This window comes from Schistocerca cancellata, chromosome 4 (genome assembly GCF_023864275.1).
Source record: "Schistocerca cancellata isolate TAMUIC-IGC-003103 chromosome 4, iqSchCanc2.1, whole genome shotgun sequence".
NCBI classification, from domain to species: Eukaryota; Metazoa; Arthropoda; class Insecta; order Orthoptera; family Acrididae; genus Schistocerca; species Schistocerca cancellata.
In genome coordinates this window covers 482,454,872-482,477,121 of record NC_064629.1, presented here as the reverse complement: position 1 = coordinate 482,477,121, position 22,250 = coordinate 482,454,872, and positions in this window count along the sequence as shown.

Sequence of the window (22,250 nt, the reverse complement as noted above, 5' to 3'; positions counted from 1 at the left end):
GACTCTGTAAGCGCAGTAAAGGGAATCAGTGATCATAAGGCCGTTGCAGCATCCCTGAATATGGAAGTAAATAGGAATATAAAAAAGGGGAGGAAGATTTATCTGTTTAATAAGAGTCATATGAGGCAGTGTTGAGTGTTTACGGAAAAAGTTCAAGGCAATCGTAAAATGCGTTTTAGACAGGTACGTGCCGAGTAAAACTGTGAGGGACGGGACAAACCCACTGTGGTTCAACAACAAAGTTAGGAAACTACTGCGAAAGCAAAGAGAGCTTCACTGCAAATTTAAACGCAGCCGAAACCTCTCAGACAAACAGAAGCTAAACGATGTCAAAGTCAGCGTAAGGAGGGCTATGCGTGAAGCGTTCAGCGAATTCGAAAGTAAAATTGTATGTACGCGAAAGAACGTGCCTCCTTTCTAACTGCCGTGTACCGCAGGTCTCTGTAGGTATGGAGGTTTTGAAGTGATAGGAAAAGAGCACAGGTAGATCCAGTTTTCAAGAAGGGTCGTCGAGTAGATGTGCAAAACTATAGGCTTATACCTCTGACGTCGATTTGTTGTGTAATATTAGAACATGTTTTTTGCTCATGTATTATGTCATTTCTGGAAACCCAGAATCTACTCTATAGGAATCAACATGGATCCCAGAAACAGCGATCGTGTGAGACCCAACTCGCTTTATTTGTTCATGAGACCCAGAAAATATTAGATACAGGCTCCCAGGTAGATGCCATTTTCCTTGACTTCCAGAAGGCGTTCGATACAGCTCCACACTGTCGCCTGATATACAAAGTAAGAGCCTACAGAATACCAGACCAGCTGGGTGGCTGGATTTAAGAATTTTTAGCAAACAGGACACAGCATGTTGTTCTCAATGGAGAGACGTCTACAGACGTTAAAGTAACCTCTGGCATACTATAGGGGAGTGTTATGGGACCATTGCTTTTCACAATATACACTCCTGGAAATTGAAATAAGAACACCGTGAATTCATTGTCCCAGGAAGGGGTAACTTTATTGACACATTCCTGGGGTCAGATACATCACATGATCACACTGACAGAACCACAGGCACATAGACACAGGCAACAGAGCATGCACAATGTCGGCACTAGTACAGTGTATATCCACCTTTCGCAGCAATGCAGGCTGCTATTCTCCCATGGAGACGATCGTAGAGATGCTGGATGTAGTCCTGTGGAACGGCTGGCGCCTCAGTTGGACCAGCGTTCGTGCTGGACGTGTAGACCGCGTGAGACGACGCTTCATCCAGTCCCAAACATGCTCAATGGAGGACTGATCCGGAGATCTTGCTGGCCAGGGTAGTTGACTTACACCTTCTAGAGCACGTTGGGTGGCACGGGATACATGCGGACGTGCATTGTCCTGTTGGAACAGCAAGTTCCCTTGCCGGTCTAGGAATGGTAGAACGATGGGTTCGATGACGGTTTGGATGTACCATGCACTATTCAGTGTCCCCTCGACGATCACCAGTGGTGTACGACCAGTGTAGGAGATCGCTCCCCACACCATGATGGCGGGTGTTGGCCCTGTGTGCCTCGGTCGTATGCAGACCTGATTGTGGCGCTCACCTGCACGGCGCCAAACACGCATACGACCATCATTGGCACCAAGGCAGAAGCGACTCTCATCGCTGAAGACGACACGTCTCCATTCGTCCCTCCATTCACGCCTGTCGCGACACCACTGGAGGCGGGCTGCATGATGTTGGGGCGTGAGCGGAAGACGGCCTAACGGTGTGCGGGACCGTAGCCCAGCTTCATGGAGACGGTTGCGAATGGTCCTCGCCGATACCCCAGGAGCAACAGTGTCCCTAATTTGCTGGGAAGTGGCGGTGCAGTCCCCTACGGCACTGCGTAGGAACCTACGGTCTTGGCGTGCATCCGTGCGTCGCTGCAGTCCGGTCCCAGGTCGACGGGCACGTGCACCTTCCGCCGACCACTGGCGACAACATCGATGTACTGTGGAGACCTCACGCCCCACGTGTTGAGCAATTCGGCGGTACGTCCACCCGGCCTCCCGCATGCCCACTATACGCCCTCGCTCAAAGTCCGTCAACTGCACATACGGTTGACGTCCACGCTGTCGCGGCATGCTACCAGTGTTAAAGACTGCGAAGGAGCTCCGTATGCCACGGCAAACTGGCTGACACTGACGGCGGCGGTGCACAAATGCTGCGCAGCTAGCGCCATTCGACGGCCAACACCGCGGTTCCTGGTGTGTCCGCTGTGCCGTGCGTGTGATCATTGCTTGTACAGCCCTCTCGCAGTGTCCGGAGCAAGTATGGTGGGTCTGACACACCGGTGTCAATGTGTTCTTTTTCCATTTCCAGGAGTGTAAATATAAATGACTTAGCAGATAGCGTCGGAAGTTCCTTGCGGCTTTTCGCGGATTATGCTGTAGTGTACAGAGAAGTTGCAGCATTAGAAAATTGCAGCGAAATGCAGGAAGATCTGCAGCGGATGTGCACTTGGTGCAGGGAGTTGCAACTGATCCTTAACATAGACAAATGTAATGTATTGCTAATACATAGATGAAAGGGTCCTTTATTGTATGATTAGATGATAGCAGAACAAACACTGATGGCAGTTATTTCTGTAAAATATCTGGAAGTATGCATACGGAACGATTTGAAGTGGAATGATAATATAAAATTAATATTTGGTAAGGTGGGTGCCAGGTTGAGATTCATTGGGAGAGTCCTTAGAAAATGTAGTCCATCAACAAAGGAGGTGGCTCACAAAACACTCATTTGACCTATACTTGACTATTGCTCATGAGTGTGGTATCCGCACCAGGTCGGGTTGACAGAGGAGGAAGAGAAGATCCAAAGAAGAGCGGCGCGTTTCTTCAGAGGGTTATTTGGTAAGCGTGATAGCGTTACGGAGGTGTTTATTAAACTCAGGTGGCAGACTCTGCAAGAGAGGTGCTGTGCATCGCGGTGTAGCTTGCTGTCCAGGTTTCGAGAGCGTGTGTTTCTGGATGAGGTATCGAATATATTGCTTCCCCCTACTTACACCTCACCAGACATCACGAATGTAAAATTAGAGAGATTCGGGCATGCATGGAGGCTTTCCGGCAGTTGTTCTTCCGACAAACCACATGCGACTGGAACAAGAAAGGGAGGTAATGACAGTGGCACGAAAAGTGGACTCCGCCACAAACCATTGGCTGGCTTGCGGAGCATAAATGTAGATGTAGATCCTAGGTGTAGATGAAAAAATTTATTAATTCATTTTTAAAATTACTGTTACACAAGTAGCATTGAAGTCAACCAAGTTATCGTTTTATGGAGATAGTAATTACCAAACTTATGAAAACAGTATGAAAAATTAAAATTTTTATAGGATAATTTGGTTCACAAATTATTGGTCCTCCAAATTCAGCATTAGTTTTAAACAAAGAAATACTATTACTTTCTCTTTGAATATGATCATTATCTTTAACAAACATTTCATCATATCGACTAAATGTTATAGATACTAATTCAAATGGAGTAATTTTATCAACATTATTAGCAACTGTTCTTTCATTTGTTTCATTGGTATCATTATTAAAACCAAAAATTTGTTCAATACAATCTTCTTTATTCAAAAAGAATTTAATATCACTTTCAATAACTACTCTACTTAAAATTCTATTTTCTTGAAAGTGTATATTAGGTTTATTCGAAAGAATAAATTTTTCCAAATTTTTGAAACCAAATTGACCATCAGGTAGTCTATCGTTTCTTTGTTAGTGTACAATTTATTATTTTTTGATGTAATATTGGGAGTTAAAAAAGGTGAATGACACCAGCTAGTGAAACATGTTTATAAGTACCTTTCATTGAAACAGGTAATTTTTTTCAGAATACGTGAACTGTCGCTCAGTTCAAATAATCTACTCGTTTATGTTAATAAAAGTTATATAAAATTGATAAATGACAGACTGGGAAGAAAAAATAAGAATTCTCGAAAAGAAATTAAAAATAATCGTCAACTTCTACCAAATTCTATTCGCTGTTCAATAATAGGTCCAAGTGATTGGGGGAAAACAACATTAATGATTAAAATTTATTGTCTAGCACCAGGGTGGTTAAACTGAAAAAATTATCGTTTGTATATTAATTCAAAAGTTTAAATCAGCCAAAATATCAATAATTTATAAAAAGCTGTGAAAAATTTGATGGTAAAGTTAATTAAAAATGTACTTCATTTATTGAAAATTATGACGAAATTATTCTGTAATGTGAATGTGAAAACAATTCAGTTGTTGTTTCTGACGATTTCATTCCTGATAAACGAAATATGGATAGAGAATACCTTACTATAAATAGACAAAGGACTACATAGCTTCTTCTTACTTCAAAATTATTACAAAATTCCAAAACAATTGGTTGGAGATAATCTAAATTGTTGAAATATTTTCAGGTAAAATGACACAAATTTAAAATGTATTTATCACGAATATGTTGATAGCGATTTAATATGTGATGATTTTAAAGAAATGTGAATTAAATGTTGGAATAAAGAAGAAAGTGGTTTAGTAACAATGGATGTGACAAGAAAAATTAAAAATACTAAATATGGAGAAAAGATTAAGAAGTTCTTATACATAAAAACGTTAAACATAAAAATGTTCAAGAGAAGATGTTGATAAAACGTTGAATGAAAATCTTAACCATAAACATTGAACACAAATGATGAAGATAAAAAGATAATGATTACTGTTTCTTATTCCTAATAAATGTTCAGTAAATGTGACATGGAGTTTGTTAAAAAGCTAAACCAAATAGAAAAGTAAATCAACAATTAACAGAAGTGTTAAAAAAAAGCCACAAACAGAATATGAGAAATTTGAAAAAAGATCAGCCAGTTATCAATACAATTGAAGAAGTTCAACAATGGATTGAATATTAGGTGGTAATATTTTGAAAGCTACTAAAGAAAATAGAGAAGTTGAAAATAAATCGACATTATTTAGAAGAATTTAACGATATTCCAACAATTAATCAATATGATAGTGATAAAAGAGATCATACATTAAGTGACTCAGAAATATGTTATTTATTGAACAAATAAGAGTAGTTATAGAGGCAAACAAATCAAATGACAAACATGTTAAAAAAACAGTACAAGTGAAATAACATTAAAATTTATCAATCATAGTGAACCTACAGTTTTAGGATTAAGATCTGTAGGTACTTTTAAATGTATTGGTAAATATCCAGTTGAATGCAGTGGCGATAAATTAAAAATCGGTTTAGAAGACTATAAAGGTACTTCTGGATTAATGAATCTTTTAACTAAAACTTTGAATGATATTGTTAATGAATTTGATTCTCTTGATTTATAAAATACACAAGATACTGTTCGATTCAAATGCTGTATATTCTGATAATAATCCAAATACAATTGAATCAAGTAAAGGAAACAAACATAATTGTTGGATAAAAACAATTGTTGATTATTTTTCCTAGTTTATCAGAAAGAATTCATACTGATTGTTTCAAAATGTTGTTGAAGGTTTAGTGAAAAATATTCATAAAAAGCAGTTGAATATATTTGGATTAATGATGTATGTCTGATTGCTTCAAAATAGTTTTGAAGGTTTAGTACAAAAAATATTGAGAAAAACCAGTTTACTATATAGGAGGATTCGATGGTTGTCAATTAATTGATAGATTAACAATAATGCATCCAAAAGTAATAGCTTGAAATAAAAATTATCACAATGAGAAAGTTGGATAACAAAAACATTTAGTTATAAATTTAATAATTTTATAATTAACCATCCTAAAGCAATTCCATTTTTTAATAGAATTTTTAATAATTTACCACACACATTTTCTGAAAGTGAATAGAGAAAATAAATAGTAAATTTGAATTTAAGTAATTTACTAGTACCTAAGATGCATTATCCTGGTTATAGCTATTGTTGAACTTTTTCTAAAGTAAATGAAAGATTAGCATGAAGGTGATAAAAAACATCAGTTAGATGCAAAAGAAATATGGTGGACTTCAGATGCTTCAGTTGGTGAAAAATTAGCTGCTACTGCTTTGGAGGAATAATGTATGGAAAACCAAAATTAGGAATGTGAAGATTTGTTGTTGAAAATGAAGGGGGATTATAAAGGATATGGTTTATTAATGTGTAATGTATATAAATCAATAATTATAATTTTAATTATACTACATTTATAAATGGTGAAATAAAATGGAAATGAATGAAAGTTAAATGAAATAACGAGTATTAAACATTATTGAACCCTATGATTGATGCACAAAAAAGAAAAAAAATGATGAAGAAACGAGTGGAAACCACATTTGGTATTACTGTTGCAAATAAATTATTCAACAATTTAATGATAAAAAGTAATATAAAAATGAATTTCAATTTTTACCATTACTACTAGCAGCTTACCATATCAACAACCTTTTGTTTCACTCACTGGTGGATCTGCAGCAGGTGAAAATGCAGTTGTAAACAGGAAACAAAGCTGATAAAAAATAAGGAGAACAACAAGGACATAATTTATCAATGTAAAAGAAAGGAAGTAAGTGAATGAAAAATATTCACTGAAATAATGAAAAATATTATAACACTTTATCTAATTTTTACATAGGATAATTAAGTTCAGCAATAAAAAATTAAATATTTTCATGGCGTTTTTATGATGAATGATTTACCAGATAAAAATTTACACTGTTGAATAGTAAAATTAGATACATATGATCATGTTGGTACTTACTGGATTTATTATAAGAAAAAAATATATAAATTGTTTTTGATTCATTTGGGAGAAATATACCAAAATAACTAGTAAATAATTTAGAAAAAAATGATTAACTCATTACATCGAAAGTATATAATATTTGAACAACTTTTTTATTTTCATTAGTGTTTATTTGTTTTGTAACAACTATGTATGAAATACAAGTTTAATGATATTTTAATTTTAATAAACGGATATACAGGGTGAGTCACCTAACATTACACTGGATATATTTCGTAAACCACATCAAATACTGACAAATCGATTCCACAGACCGAATGTGAGGAGAGGGGCTAGTGTAATTGGTTAATAGAAACCACAAAAAAATGCATGGAAGTATGTTTTTTATCACAAAGCTACGTTTTTTTAAATGGAACCCCGATAGTTTTGTTAGCACATCTGAACATATAAACAAATACGTAATCAGTGCCGTTTGTTGCATTGTAAAATGTTAATTACATCTGGAGATATTGTAACCTAAAGTTGACGCTTGAGTACAACTCCTCTGCTGTTCGATTGTGTGTATCGGAGAGCACCGAATTACGTAGGGATCCAAAGGGAATGGTGATAGACTTTAGGTACAGAAGACACTGGAACAGCATATTACGTCCACATGCTAACACCTTTTTATTGGTCTTTTTCACTGGCGCCTGTGTACATTAACATGAGGGGTGAGGTACACGTACACACGTGGTTTCCGTTTTCAATTACAAAGTGGAATAGAGTGTGTCCCGACATGTCAGGCTAATAGATGTTCAATGTGGTGGCCATCATTTGCTGCACACAATTGCAATTTCTGGCGTAATGAATGCCGTACACGCCACAGTACATCTGGTGTAATGTCGCCGCAGGCTGCCACAATACGTTGTTTCATATCCTCTGGGGTTGTAGGCACATCACGGTACACATTCTCCTTTAACGTACCCCACAGAAAGAAGTCCAGAGGTGTAAGATCAGGAGAACGGGCTGGCTAATTTATGCGTCCTCCACGCCCTATGAAACGCCAGCCGAACATCCTGTCAAGGGTCAGCCTAGTGTTAATTGCGGAATGTGCAGGTGCACCATCATGCTGATACCACATACGTCGACGCGTTTCCAGTGGGACGTTTTCGAGCAACGTTGGCAGATCATTCTGTAGAAACGCGATGTATGTTGCAGATGTTTGGGCCTCTGCAATGAAGAGACAAACAATGAGGTGGTCGCCAATGATTCCGCACCATACATTTACAGTCCACGGTCGCTGTCACTCTACCTGTCTGAGCCAGCGAGGATTGTCCACGGACCAGTAATGTATGTTCTGTAGATTCACTGCCCCGTGGTTTGTGAAACCCGCTTCATCGGTAAACAGGTAGAACTGCAACGCATTCTCTGTTAATGCCCATTGACAGAATTGCACTCGATGATTAAAGTCATCGCCATGTAATTGCTGATGTAGCGACACATGAAATGGGTGAAAGCGGTGACGATGCAGTATGCGCATGACACTACTTTGACTCAGTCCACCGGCTCTCGCAATGTCCCGTGTACTCTTGTGTGGGTTCATGGCAGCAGCAGCTAACACACCATCTGCACCCACTTCTCCTGTGATGGGCCTGTTACAGACGCGTTTGCGTGCTACGACCATACCTGTTGCATACAGTTGGCGGTAGATGTTTTGCAATGTGCGGCACATTGGATGCTCTCTGTTCGGCTACCGTTCTGCATACACCCTGCAGGCTTCAGCTGCATTTCGTCGACAGTCGCCATAGATGAGTATCATCTCTGCCTTTTCAGAATTCGAATACACCATGGTCACAGTTCCTACAACACTACACTATCACAGACGTCTGGTAACACAGTGTACTACAGTTGGTCTGCGTGCGGAGACGAATGCAGAATAACAATAGCAGCAAGCGCAACATGCAGATACTGCGACAACTAGACCAAACCACAACAGTGCACTACAACCACACTCGTAAACACAGTCGTCATCGTAAACATGTCCCTGCAGATGCTACTAGCCGACCGTGGCCCGTGTTTGTTACAACACGCACCTGAACGTTGGAGGTTTCAAGCGTCAACTTTATGTTACAAAATCTCCGGATGTAATTAACATTTTGGAATGCAACAGACGGCACTGATTACGTATTTGTTTATATTTTCAGTTGTGCTAACAAAACTAACGTGGTTCCATTTAAGAAAACGTAGGTTTGTGTTAAAAAAACATACTTCCGAGCATTTTTGTATGGTTCGTATTAAGCAATTACACTAGCCCCTCTCCTCACGTTTGGTATGTGGAATCGGTTCGTCAGTATTTGTTGTGGTTTACGAAATATATCCAGCGGTAACGTTAGGTGAGTCACCCTGTATATGGAAATAAGTTACATGTTAAACAATAACGGTTTAGAAGGAATAAAAGATTTTCAGTCAAGAGAACAAAAAACTGATAATGGATTAATTTCAAAATTAGAACATTTTCAATCAAAAATCAAAGATTTTCATTCAAAAATTAAATTATTCATGCAGCAATAGATCCCAAAATTCAGGAAGCGTTACCAAAAGGACTTAAGAAAATAGACCATCGTTACAACAGGAATTTGAAGTGTGAGGTGAGTGATTAATTGTGATAAGGTAGTTCACATGGTAGAGCACTTGAGCATGAAAGGCAAAGGTCCTGAAATCAGGTCTGGGTGAGAGACACAGTTTTAATGAACCAGGAAGTTTCATATCAGTGCACACTCCACTCAAGAGTGAAAATTCCATAAGGGGCCATTACAGTTGATAGAAACAAAATTTAAACATATTCGATGATCATTAGACTCAAAAACGGATGCGGAATTAAACAATTTCACAGAGAATTATTTCGAACTTTTAAAGGAACTAGAGGTTATATTAATTTTAAAGTTAGATGAAGTGTGAATGTAAGTGATTCAACTGTTGTACAAGACGTAGCAAATAAACAGTATTTAGTTAATTAATTAAAGAATGTTGTTACTAAACCTGAATATAGATGTATTTTAACATGGTTGAATATGTATATCAGTAAAATGTGCTTTAATCAGCTTAATAAAACTAATCTAATAAATTACTTGAGAAAAATTGATAATTGTAAAATGCCTTTTCAGATTATATCTCAAAAACAGACTTAACTTCATACTTAACGATTTAAATAATCGCAAAGCTAATGCATATGATAAACGAATAATTAAATTTATTTAATGACGAGGTGAACAGAAAATGCCCAATTTCAATAAACATGATTTTATTTTTAAAAAATGTTTTTGTTGTTGGTAAAAAAAGAAGATAGATTTAACCATTAATGATTTTGATCCTGCAAAAAGTGTTTCCAACAAACTTTACAAAATATCTAATTTTGTAATATCAATAAAAATGATGCACAATTAAAATTTTCTAGCTGTAAGACTAAAAAATGCTGTTAAAATTGTTTCAGTTGACGTAAAGTAAATTATATTTGGTGAAATACTTTAATCACCTTGTATTCTATATAAATGGAGAAACATATCCCACCTACTGTTTGAAGTGCAAAAAGTTATTGAAACACAACACATAGGCTAGGAACCAGAAATGGAAAACAGAGTATTGAAGGTATTTGTGCAACTTAAAATCTGAGAAAGCAAGATTTTAAAAGAAATAATATAATTTCCTTTGGAATAGATGACTTAGCCAAAATAACCGGAAAATTTAAGTGAAGTTCAAAAATATATAATGGGCATAAAAATTACCGTTATTGAGATTTTATTCAAAATTAGCTTTTCTTTAAGAGTTAATTAAATTTTTATATGTAACTGGAGTTAGCTATTGAAAATATAAGTGTATTTGGTATTGTATATAACAACCATTATAGTCATTCTTTTATTAAAGAACATAGAGTTTATCTTATTATTTCTATAAAGGTTAAAAAAATGATTTTATGACTATTTGCAAATTTTTTAATTGAAATTTTGGAATCTGATAGTTTTAAAGAAATATGTTTATTATATGTACATAAAAATATTTATAAACGTTATTTAAATTTAATCATGATAAAGTAATTAGAAATTTAGTTTTATTGTTTAGAAAAAATTAGAAAGCTTTATTACATTGTCATACAATTGTTGTGAATGATGATCTAAAATGTTGATATATTTGTGATGACAAACAGTTTTCATCCTTTCTTTAATTCTTTGGATTAAATTTAATGAATTTTATTAATAACTAATTCTTCAAAATTCTTCAGAATTTGCATGTCTATTCGTAATTTTATTTGCTTGTCAACATTTTATGTTGTGTATGAATAAGATAATAATCATATTTAAAATTATTGTGATGTACTCTTGGAGTAACAAAAGTAGGTCTTCAGTTTTCATAAATTGTTAAAGGAGAAACATGTGCCAGTAAACACTGTATGTTTTCATTTTCTTCAGGTAATATTACTGTGGTTCTGTCCTACATTTCATCCTATTTTTATATAATTGTCCTTAATTTTATTTAGATCGTTCAAATGATTTATCTGGTCTTCACATAGCTGTTTTACATTTATCTTTATTTTATATTCAAAATATTTCCGAATTGATGGTACAACTTTTTGATAAACCTAATCCTCATAATTTTCTACCAATGTAATTAGTGAATTCGTAATTAAAGAATATAAAACTGGTTGATTAATAAATTTTGAATGATGATGAATAATTTTACATAGCATCATTCCACAACTATCAATTATCATATGGTTTCAATATTTTTCTTTAACTCATGAATGTTATTCCCTATCAAATCACCAACTTGATTAGCATAAATCTAAGCATTATTTTTACATCAATACGTATTAAAAGGTTTTTTGTTGTGTATAAGTCTGGTATCTTGTAGATTCAAAAGATTACTCTTACATATACTAATATTTATCAAATTTTAACTTTTAAAACCTAATAAATTTTTTCTTTATAAATTGAAACTGAAAATAAAATGATTTGTCCATTGTGCAAACAAGAAAATGATATTCACAAAGGAATAAAAATTACAAACAAGAATACACCTTCAAAAATTGGTTTTATTGATTGTATAAAAAAGAAACAAGAGGAATATAGAGAAAATTAATATGAACATGGAAAAGAATTTTTTAATACCTGACATAAACAACATCTACTTGTGAAAATTGTAAGAAAGAAATAAAACTCTTCTAAATGTATTTATAGGTGTAACTATAATCAAAAATGGAGGAATGGTGTTATGAAAAAGTTGAACGAACTTGTGTGAATATTTGTAAAGTATATCTGAAAACTCATCAAAGTGACCATATCATGAAAACATATTAAAAGCTAATCAAATATTTGAGTTTTAAATCTTAAGTTCATATACAAAATTATCGTTATCATATATTACTTTATTTTACTATATTTTGATTTATTATTTCCATATGGTAAAGTATTAATTCCTTCTTGTAATATAATACGTTTAGCTTCTGCACACCTTAGAACAATTTTTTACATTCAACTGCAATAATGTTTAAATGACATACTTAAATTTATTGTTCTATATTTTTTTATTTTGTCATATAAAGAATTTTTTTAATTTTCAAGAGACATTTCATTTACTTTTGTAATATTTTTTTGTTTCTCGCATTTTCCACCGCCTTTCCAAACATTGAATTGTTCATTATCTTATAGAACATTTTTAGATTTAGTTCTCTTTTATGTATAAAAATCATTGTATCTGCTCAGCCAATCTGAATGTTCATATGACAAGATTCTATGAATTTTTTAAAATTTGAAACCAAGATTTAAAGTTTTGGTGTAATTTTAAATTTGTTTTTCTTTATTATTTAGCAGTGTGAATAATTAATTTATCTTTCTGTTGATAATGGTAAATCTTTTGGCAAATCATGTAATTTTTTTGGATATTCTAAATTGACGTCTAATTTCTACAGCCTTTTTTATTATTATCTGGTTATTTAAGTATTTCTTGGAATCAATACATACTGGATTTAAGCAAATGAATCGCAAAATGCTAAAATTGGACACAATGCCGAATCATATAAATTATTTACATCAAATTATGCAATAACATTTGATTATTTTAGTGGTTCATACTTTTAATATGTTTATTATTTGATTTATCAGATATTATTACTCTTTGTAAAATCCAACCTCCAATTCCTTTTTCAAGAAATAAAATGAATCATATTCGTTTAATAAATCTATGCCATTTTGTGTCATTTTTAACATAGAATGCCAAGATTAACCAGGTGCTGTAAAACACAAATACAGATCGAAGTTATAAGATTCTGGTTTTCAAACATCAGATTAATTATATTATATTGAATATCGATCTAAATTTATAATATTGAATTTGTGGCATAATAGTATTGCAAGTTTATAATCATCAGCAGCAACGTTTTTTTAACCAAGAATATAGTAAAAAATATTCTTTAATAGGTTATTTTGTTTCTTTTAATTTTTCACAAGTCGTTATTCATGAGGATTAAGTCCTCGTTTAATGATTAAATCTAACTGTATGCCTTTTAAATACTTTGCTGTTTCACTAAATTGTTCTTTTCTAAGATTAGCAGATAATTTATCAATACTTAAGGAGATAAATGTCCGCCCTTCGTGGTCTCGCGGTAGCGCTCTCGCTTCCCGAGCATGGGGTCCCGGGTTCGATTCCCAGCGGGGTCAGGGATTTTTCCTGCCTCGTGATGATTAGGTGTTGTGTCGTCTTCATCATCATCATTCATCCCCATTACGGTCGGAGGAAGGCAATGGCAAACCACCTCCATTAGGACCTTGCCTATTAAAGCGGTGCGGATGTCCCGTATCGTTTTCTATGCTCTGTAAAGAAGCATGGGTCTTCATTTCCATTTCCAAGGAGATAAATATAAACATAACTAAAAATCTTAATGTTAATCGATCTTCAACCTCTTTACTAAAATAAACTAAAATAAATATATTTCTGTTCATTACTTGGAATAACATCAATATTTTGAATATCTATTGTTGATTTTGGTAAACAAATGAACATTTAGTTTGCTAAATTATAAATATAAACTGGAATAAATTTAGGATTCTGAAAATTAAGATTACAATCACCAGGAGCTGCTCCTCAATATTTTCCTGTCATATTACAATGACCTCTGTTTTAGTAAATTCTGTTTCAGATATAATTTTACGAGTTTATAAAATATTTTTGAATTTACAAAATTTATTTTGTCTTCAAATGTCATTGTCACTGGAAAATTTTTATCACATACTTGAACAAGTTGTCTAGATTCTTGATTTAACATTTCAACATTTTTTATTCATCTTTATCAGCATATCATTGGTAGCATACTTTAAAATAAATAGCTAAATGAAAGTGGATTTTTTTAATAATTATTAATATGAGCTTCTTCAAGATTTGTTTGATAGGGTTAACATTTTTTAAACGCATTCGAAGCCTGAATAAATTACAGAAGGTACTCATAAAGAATAATTATAATTACCAAATTACCAAATTCGATTTTTTCACTTTCTTTTGTCATATCTATTTTTACTTCTTTGTGTTCTTTATAATCATTTTTGTGATTCACCAATTTTTCTTGAGAGTAAAAATATTTTAATGAGCTATCACAGGATAAACTTGCTTCTCATTTTTAGTTGATTTCTAACTGACTACTCTAGACAGATTTCTTATCCAACATCAATGAAAATTATTTTCTTCTCAATCAAAGAAGATTAATATTTTCTTCTTTCCTTTTAGCATGGTAAAGAAGTTGTAAAACAATTTTTCATCAGAAGCAAAATCATTGATTGAAATATGTAACTTCTTTTTAAATTTTGGAATATCTGTTAATTGAACAGGAAAATTAATTTTATCTTTTTCATAAATTTCATCTAATATTAACCTAATATTTTTAAAAAATATTAACCCTTTTTACATTATCATTTGTTAGGTATAAAACTGATTCTATTGAATAAGGAAAATATTTTTCATCTGTATTTTTTACAGTAATTACAGATTTTTGTCTCTGCATCGTTAATTTGTTATAAGAAGAGCTAGAAATTGGTGTGTGTCTGCTAACACTTAATCCTAAATTTATTTATATAAAATAAAGACCAACCATACTTTTTCTTTTCTATTTCTTCCATTTTAGTAATTGTTTATTCATTGATTTCGATAGTAATCTCCTAAATTAATTGTTCTTAATAAGACTTCATTACTTGTTTTAAAATTCCTTTCTTGTATTTCATCTTGTTTTTTAAAATTACAATAGATTTTCATATTTGCTTTAATCACTCTTTTTTGTATTAAAATATTCTCAAATTGAGCAATTACTTCCTTTTTAATTTGATTAAAATTTTTTGTGGTTCAACAATGATAAGTTATTATTCTCGATTTAAAAGCAGAAGAGCTATTGATAAGATCGATTAACTGTTATTTATTAATTTTAGAATAATTTTTAAATTTTTTTGTTTTACTGACTTTTCAAACATAATTTAAAGATTTTTATTTAATTTGTTATCAATATTTTCAGTATAGTCCTCAGATGTTTTGATAAAATCGATTAATTGTTTTTTATTAAGTTTGGAATAATTCTTTAAATTTTTTATTTTACAGATTTCACGAAGTTTTCTTAAAGAAATTTTATTCATTTCATTATTGGTATTATTAATATTGTCAGCTGGATTTAGAATAAGTGTGATTAATTTTTCTTTATTAAGCTTAGTATATTTTTATAATTATCTCATTTTACAAATTTTTCGAAGTATACTTTTATATCTTATTCTTCTATCTTAATGTTCTTCATATTATAGTAATCAATCCAAGTTGTTCTTGAGTTACATTTGAATAACCTTTTTCTTTATAATAATGCTCTATGTCAGTATAACTAAATCCACATAAGTTTCTGAGTTTTGAAATAGCTCATCTTTCTAGTAGATTTTATCCCTTTTGTTTGGATAGAAAGATTTACCATTTTAAAAAATTTGAATGCTTGCAATTGAAATGTAACTTCGTGTTTTTAATTAAAATTTCAATCCATGTAATAGGTAGACAATGTTTGACAGAGCTTATGTGTAAAGAAAAATGTATTAGATTTTAATTTTTTAAAGAAATGAAAATTTCGTTTGTGGATATAGATACACACAATCCCAGAGAGCACATTTCTTAAGAAAAAACATTAGATGTTTAAATTTTAAATAAATGAAAATTCTGTTCAGATCCTTGTGGACATTGTCAAGGCTAAAGTCTTCATTTCTTCATTCACATGACTTGTGTAACAGAATACAGAGTTCAAGTTCAGCTGTTGCTAGGTTTGAGATTCGTTGAATCATTCTGTTTGTTCCTTCAGTTAAGGGGTTGCGTATAGTGTCGTCCAATTAGTGACTTAGTCTTGTTACAAGTCCTAGTGCAGTTTGAAAAACTCATTGCTTTTCTCATCGACTTAAACGCAAGTTCTGTTCAATGTCACCAAAGTCTATTTTGTTTCTTACTTCATGCCTTGTAATTCTTTTTGATGCACTGGGTCGTGATGTTCGTCTCTTATGCAGTTTCCGGTTTTGGGCGTTTTAGTATCCATATGGTGTGTGGTCAGTTTCCTGAAGTTTTCTCTTTGCGTTTGTTACTCACTGATAGTGGTTTCTTGCACCTGACTTGTCTTTTCGTGCATATTGCCACCATAGACGAAAGGAACAGTTTGAATGTATGGTTTATATTCTGATGTCTGATATTAATATTTTTCTGAAGTTGTTGTTTCATTATACGGTAACCGGTCCTGTGGTGAGGGCAGAATTAATTTACATTTATATTGTTTCGGAGTTTCCGGATCTACTGGTCTTTCACGTGTCTCATGATCCAGTTCTGGATGGGCTTCATCGTGTCTCGGATGTCTATCGTCATTTTTACGTACTTCTATTAAGTGTGATGTGTTGTGTTTAACGACTGCGTCATGATCACATTCTTCGTCGACATGGCCGTGTCTCCGATATCTATTGTCATATTTGTGTTCTTCTCTTGTGTGTAGTGTGTTGTTTTTAAGGTTTTCTTTACTAAGATCTTCCTCTTTCAGTTTTTCTACTATAAGAAAAATCGCCGTTTGGAGTGTTGCGCAATGGAAAAGTTTGTGTTTGATGTGCCGCTCCACACTGTTGTCCATTGCGTCATAGTAACAAACATCTTCGATGGAATCTGTTAGGCTAAAACATTTTTCCTGCACAATATTGAAACAATTGAGGGTGTTCATGTCCATTGGGGAGTCTGTGGTCAGCAGGAGCCCAAGTTGTCTCCAGGCCACTGTACCTCGCCGCGCTATTGTTGGGGTACGAGTTTGCGATGCATCGTGCAATAAAAGTGCGATGTATGACGATGTCTTGCGGCGGTGTCCTTTCCATATTGTATTTGCACCCGCCCAAACGCTGGTTTTGCACATTCTATCCACCATCCCAACGTCGAAGGGTGTCCTGGCAGACGTGTTTTGCAGCCCGCCGAAGCTGACAGCGTTCTGGGTCCTGGAGTTGTGCCACATTCGTTTTACACATACCACGGCTGCGTCATATGCGTTGTTGCTAGAGGGTGACCGTGCACATACAGGCACTATGGTCTGAGAAGAAAGTGGTCTCCGTTCGGCGATCATGTGACACATAGACGCTATCTGGGCGACGGGCCGGGTGACTGATAAGATATGTGTGTCTGGAGCAGTCATCTTGCACCTTCCTCAAAGTATCGATGAGATGCAGGTCTCGCACCTGTACTAAAGCTCTTGACAAGTCGAAAAGTGTGGGACGTGACACACAGTTAAAATCGCCGCGGAAGAAATATTGATCGTAGCGACCAAAGAAGAGTGGGATGGTTTCTTCTAATTGGAATTGTGACCCTCCTCAGCATTAGGCAGTTCGCAATGGAGTACAAACGCTAATAATACGTGAGCCCAGTCTTCTGCCTGGCGGAGGGGAGAGGGGGAGTCACATTTTCGTTCGCGATACCATCACGTACTATTATCACCGTACCACTGCCAGTCTAATCACCTGGTTTCACATATGTCGCTTAACCACAGAAGTCATGGAGGGACGCAAAATGCAACTTCTTGCAGTAAAGCTAACTCAGTATTTGACTCATGGAGCATCTCTCTCTGCCGAGAGATCTTCAGCGGTGTTCCAATCACATTGACGGTACTGGTGGCCACAAGATAAGCCTGTAGTCGAAGAGTGAGTGCTAAGTTACTCATAAGGTCGGAAATACATGTTGAGTGTCAAGCTGCATTGTTACTTCTCGCCACTCCCAACACCTCAGCCGAAACTGTTCCTAAAGCACCGGTGAATCTGGCACGGGCTCTGTCGTCTCTTACGTGGCGTCTTCGTCCTCCCTCCACGCCGTTGAACGCAGAGCAAGACGAAGCGTGGGATGGGTGCCTGTACTCCGACATGTGGAGGCCAGCACCTGTCTCGCATATCGATGTCTGATCGTTCTACTGTAGGTACATACGAAACTTCCTTAGTCTCTTTCTGTGTTCCCACGTTGCAACTGGCTGCGGTTACCTCTGTGGGAGCATCGTTTTGGTGGGTGGAGACCTCGGCCTCCGGCGGTTGGTCCTCGACCTTCTCTGAAGTTACTCTACGCCTTCGCTTACGGCGCTTTGGGGATCGTTGCTTTCTGGTGTGAGACGCTCCGGTACAGAGATCGCAGTTGGCACGATCAACGACTTTGTTACCATTTTATCGTCATGGACATCGTCATCTGCTGACATGGCCGGCGATGTCGGCGTGGAGTCAGTAACACGTAGAACAGGCGATTCCATCTTCCAGCGGCGTCGGAGGAAGCTGCGTTGGGCCATAGGGGAGCGTTGGATGCCATGTTGAAACGACAGCAGTCGTGAGGCTGGGGCAGGCAGCGTAAATCACGGGAAGCACTGTCGGCTGCGACGGCGTAGATGCGTGATACGGCGTTGTATGCATTCGAATCGGAGGTGCTCATTCTTCCCACACCCGGAGCAGGTTCTTTGTTGTTCGTCGTAAATGACGGTGGCACGGACTCCGTTCAGTACAGCATATGTTCGGATTTGTATTCCTCTTTCTGCGACATGGCTGTATATCGTGCCATATTGGCGAAGAACCGACTTGACTTCTTCTGCTGGGAGTTCAAATGGAAGTTAAAAGATCCTTATCGTGCAGAGTCCCAAACCAACATAATCGACATCCATGGAACCCATATTGCCTTCAGTGTTAACAGAAGCGGAGGCCCTGTTTTGTTTCCCAATGGATCCATTCACGCAATGCATAATTCGTTGCACCGTTGATGATCTTTACGTAGACTATAACGCTCAGTGGATAAATGTATTCCGATGACATCGGCTGCCAGGATTTTCACCTCTTCTCGCAAAAATCGTTCGAATTCGAGTGCTTTTGGTCGTGCAGATTCGTTTTCAAACGTAAATTTCAGCGTCGGTTTTCTGCATTGGTTCACCTTGCACGAAACGGCTGAGTACTGAGTAAACGAACACGAGCGCTCACTCCACAGCGAGGACAGAAACAGTACACACGCACTGCTGCCCTCCCAAAGACAAACTTGTTAACCACTGCGGCATTCAGCAACAGAGTTAATCGCATAAGCACAGACTGCCTCGGCATGCTCCCCGGCCAACTCACATTCCCACCTAGCGCCATCTGTCCACATTTCCCGTCCATGTCCTCCATGCTTCCTAATTATAGATTCCCGGTGGAGGTGGTGCTAGATGGGAATGCGAATCTGCCGGGGAGCGTGCCGGATAGTCCAGGCATGTGCAAGAAACACTGTCTCTGGATGGTGCAGTGGTTAACGCAACTGCCTAGTAAGGAAGAGACCCCGAGTTCGAGTCTCGGTAGCCACTGATTCTGCACAAAGTCCCAAGGCAGCTGATATGGTCAGTTCCTTTCCTTTTCTTTCCACCCCCTCCTCAATTACACAATATGTATCACACCTATGGATTCCGCATTCTTTGTAAACTCGTCATCGTCTGGAGAAGCGACGTGAGTGCTCTTCAGGCACCGCGCATTTCTCCAATACGTAGCACTACAAGCAGGGCCTGTTTAAGGCCCAAGAGCACAAGTGGCCGCTTGAGACGCCAAAAAGGGGGATACCAGTGGTGCTCATATAAAAACTTTATATTTATAGTGTATCATAACTAGTAGTGAAAACTGGCACGAATAAAAGTGTACGATAATAGAAGAAAAAACGTTCCACTAACTTAGGTCTCCAAACGAGACGCTTGCTAGAGAAGTGCGACTGTGTGGTTACGAGCCATCACCGAATTCTGTATCAAATTTGATCTTAATCAGCAGAAAAATCCCTTGAAATATAAACTTTTAAATTAAGTTCACCTTTTATTGGGCTCAAGTTTCACCTCAGGGTTACCTTATTAAGAAATGCTGTGCTACTTCATCACTTGATATCTTACAATTTACCGCACACTCGTATCTGTCACCCCTACGAGTTCTAAAAATATTAAAAAATATAATTTAAAAATTTTTCACAACATTAACCTTTATTTTAAGAATAATCAACAAATTCTAGAAGAAACTGGCAAAAAGTAGACAGTCAATATTGTTTTGAGGAGGCCATTTCAGTTAGGAACGACAAGGACATATGGTTTTCAACCACCCATTATTGCATGAGATATATTCGAAAGAAATTTATTTTTCCGTGACACAATCCCATATCTCGAGACTTCCATGATCTTATAATGCCGAAAATATATTATAGTCCTAAATTTAAGAAAATAATGTCAAAAGTACATGCTGCCCAAATGATTTTATTTCTAAATCACTCATAGAAGCAGTGGTACTAACTCATTTACTCAAGTCACAAAGAAACCAAGTCACAAATTCCTACACTCACGTAGCGCAATCTCCACATCGACTGCAACTTTGAATTCTGTGCCATGCCGCAGAACGACTTCGATGTACGTAAGGGCACTTCTTTTTTCTTTTTTAAAAATCGTGCCCAGCAAACTCAGAGCCAAGGCTGCTAGCTCTGGGTAGATGTGCCAATCGGAATGTCAACAAGGTATACTTCCGATGTAGCAGAAGGCAGGGAAGCAAGCTATCATTGTCACACAACCTCCGAGCATAAGAAGCAGAAGTGTGAACTCTGCAGTGCTTCATAACAGGGCAGTACAAAGTAACATTCCATAACTCACGAAGCGAAAACGTATGTATTATACCACGAAGTTCTTTGTAAGGCGGAGACATTCCGCCAGTTAGGAGATGGCTTACGACAGCGTTATCGAAAGCAAAATGGTACAAGGTTCTTCCGCGAAAAATTGAGTGCATTAAAGCAGAAGCATAAGGAATCAGAAGAGACTTTTCCAGATAATATCCGGAGGATCAATGATCAGACATACCGACTGACGCCAAACGTAGACGTGCATAGTCTTGCTGATGGAACCCGAATATTGTGTTTTGCATGTTTTTCTGCGTGGTTGCCTCGCCGAGATGTGAGGGTGACGATGGAAAACCTAGGGACTTGGCTGTGGCTCTCGTTGTCGCTATGCAATTACAAGAGACAGACACTACTACAACTGTATGTACAGACCACAGTGTTTCTCCTGCAGAGGTTAAGTGTTATAGACATTGGCATAAAGGTCATATACAAAGCAGTGTCGGCAGACTTACTGTTCTATGTTTGGCCTAGTTGGATATCAAGCGCTGGATTATGGGAAAGTAAAGGCAGGGTTCAAATGGCTCTGAGCACTATGGGACTTAACATCTGTGGTCATCAGTCCCCTAGAACTTAGAACTACTTAAACCTAACTAACCTAAGGACATCACACACATCCATGCCCGAGGCAGGATTCGAACCTGCGACCGTAGCAGTCCCCCGGTTCCGGACTGAGCGCCTAGAACCGCTAGACCACCGCGGCAGGCAAAAGGCAGGGGAAACAACGGCAGCAGAAGCAGCCGTCAAAAGCAAACAGGGGTGCATCAATCATTGAAAGACATTTCGCAATAGGACATAGCACTACAAAAATAGATGCATAGATGGAATGCTGCTAGGCGGGCTTTGTGGGAGGCAACGGACATAAACTTGTTGTGTACACAGATGCTCACTTGTTAGTCGTCAGAATGGGCCTCACAGGCAACAGGTGACTTGGGTCTCCACATTACAAACTGCGTGCAGTTAGTGAATATAAAGCAGAATCGTTGGGAATAACGTTACTCAGTTTTAGTAATGGAACTAGAAATTTTAGCGAACATATCGAAGTATTACCATCCGTCACTGCAGTGTATTCAGCGATTCCTGGACTAGATTTTTTTGACAAACATCATGCCAAAATCTATGTTTCGCAGTATACAATAGTACTCAGTGGTACCTTGTATCCTTTGGGGGATATGGCTCCAAGCGTGCACTGTCACAAGGTGTGTCCCTTACGGAGGTGTTGCCGACTAGGCCGCAGCCACATATGCTAATGGTTGGTTCTTATAACAAAATACCAGCAGGTATGGGGACTGCACAATCTGTTATTCTTAATGTACCTATATTCTTTCGTGGA